At 39.2% G+C, this 2,527-nt stretch overlaps 1 pseudogene; it reads right to left on the bottom strand.

Annotated features, from left to right (window-relative positions):
* Positions 1-2,527, bottom strand: part of LOC103072215 (protein artemis-like) — a 5,955-nt pseudogene that overhangs the window by 620 nt on the left and 2,808 nt on the right.

The raw sequence follows: 2,527 nt of genomic DNA, 5'->3' as shown, positions 1-2,527 counted from the left end.
GCAGGAATTTGGATACACCTCAGGCCCAAGCATGACATACAACCACCTCATGAGCAGCCCCTGTGTCCAGGAATGTGCTAACCAGGATAAAAATTGTTTCCGCATCAACATCAGGAAGGGGAAGCAGACACACACGTTTAGAGGCCCTTGGCAATAAGTGCATCGTGTTAGGGCTTTTGGGCCATCATTTACTGAAGAGGATAATGTACCGGTGAGTAGAACATTTTGCAGGTTTGTTTTCATAGGGACGTTTCTTTACCTGTCATATTTGTATAGCATTTTATATTTTTCAAGATCCTTTTAAATAGACTATTTCCCCCAATAACCCCATTACTCTCGTTTTACAGAAAGAGTTACAAAGCGCCATCAGGCTGTGCGGCTGTGCTTCAGATCTCACAGCCACCTGGTAGAGGGCTAAAGCACCCAGAACCCAGCTCTCCGGATTTCTCCTCCACTTCTTCACCTGGTCTCTTCCTACTTATCGTCAGCAAATATTTATCAAGCATCTCTTCTGTAGAAGGCATACTTCTAAGTGTGAGGAAAGCCTCAAGTTTTCCTGGAAGTGTTAACACAAAAATCCTAGAAGGGTTTTTGGTGCTGAATAAAAACCTAGCTCATCTTCCCTGCATAGCGCCCTCTGGTGGCAGTAAGATATGTTATGAGGTAGGAAGTCCTGAGTTTTTAGGATTCAAGATGACTTTTTTTTTTTTTAATATATTTATTTATTTTTGGCTGCGTTTGGTCTTCGTTGCTGCGCGCGGGTTTTCTGGTTGTGGCGAGCGGGGGCTACTCTTCGTTGCGGTGCGCGGGCTTCTCATTGCGGTGGCTTCTCTGGCTGCGGAGCACGGGCTCTAGGCCTGCGGGCTTGAGTAGTCGTGGCTCGCGGGCTCTAGAGCGCAGGCTCAACAGTTGTGGCACACGGGCTTAGTTGCTCTGTGGCATGTGGAATCTTCCCAGACCAGGGATTGAACCCGTGTCCCCTGCATTGGCAGGCAGATTCTTAACCACTGCGCCACCAGGAAAGCCCCTCAAAAGTCTTTACAGAATAAATCTGATCTTCCAGAAAATTAACTGCCCAATAAAATTCAGCATGCTTTAATGGGAGATCAGAAAATCCAGACGCTCAAAGATTTAGAACCTACAATGTCCGGAATATAACTTAAAAATTACTAGCCTAATGAAAAGTCAGGAAAATATGACCTGTGGAAAAATAAATCATTAGAATAGGCCAAAAATAAGAGAAACAATAAAGTTTTAAAAAAAGACTTGAAAAACTTATTATAAATATGTTCACAGATTTATAAAAACAAATACAATGAGGAGACAGATGGAAACTATAAAAATGAAATAAAGGGAACCTCTAGATCTTAAAAATACAAGTTCTAAAATGAAAAATTCACTGGATGGACTTAACAGAAGATTAGTGAATTTAGCATGGCATCATAAGTTATCTAAACTAAAGCAACAGAGAAAATAGGCTTAGAAATATAACAGTGCCTCAATGAACTGTGGAAAAACATCAAGTGGTAATTGGGTTCCCAGAAGGAAAGGAGATGGAGTGTTTGGAGAGGATAAAATCTGATGAATTATGGCCGGAAATTTTCCAGATTTAATGAAAAACGTCAGTCTACAGATCCATAAATCACAATGAATTCCAAGAAGAATAAACACAAAAACACACATCAAGGCACATCTTAATTAAATTGCTGAAAACCAATCATAAAGAGACTATCTTAAAAGCAGTCGGAAAGGAAAAAAAAGACAACACATAGAGTAGAATGAAGATAAAGATTATCACTGATTTCTCAAGCCAAACAATAATGGAATGGCATTTTTTCAATGCTGAAAGGAAAGAAAAAATGACTTTGTATTATTAATATCACATATAAAGGCATCAAAAAATATGAAATACCTAGTGATAAGTTTAACAAAATATAGTTAGGAACAGTATAGTAAAAAAAAAAAAAAAAAAAATTATACTGCTAGAAATTAAAGAAGACCCAAATGTTCATGGATTGGAAAATTCAATATTACTAAAATGTCTATTTTCCATAAATTGATCTATATAATTCAAAGCAATCTAAATGAAAATCCTTAAGATGAAGCTGTGATTTCTAATTCTTCACTTTCACTGATGGATTCTTCATAATCTGTAACGTTTGCCCAAAGAGAGGCTGGCGTACTTTCTGCTTTGAGGCATCCTGTGCCTTTCTCAGTTTGTCAGGCTGGTTCTGTGATATTGCAGTCACCATGGGAAATACCTCGGGGTGAAGAGTTTTGCTGGTTTGGAACCTTGTGCCTTAAAAGTACAGGGAGAGGGGATCATCAAAGAGATCACTGTTTTCCTCCTGAGCCTAGGTGGATTGTTCTAGCTCTCTTCAATTTTCCAAGTGGTTTATACTTTGGCTGCATACTTTGGGGAAGACCAGCATGAAGGCTTGAAGATTTCTTTAACTTTATCCATAGTTGTGCCTTCTGGAAGGGCATTTGGATATGCATCCATGTGAGCAGCTCTTTGCAGGAAACT

The sequence above is a fragment of the Lipotes vexillifer genome, unplaced genomic scaffold (assembly GCF_000442215.2).
Source record: "Lipotes vexillifer unplaced genomic scaffold, Lipotes_vexillifer_v1.1 scaffold505, whole genome shotgun sequence".
Lineage (NCBI taxonomy): Eukaryota > Metazoa > Chordata > Mammalia > Artiodactyla > Lipotidae > Lipotes > Lipotes vexillifer.
This window is presented reverse-complemented; position numbering and strand designations above follow the sequence as displayed.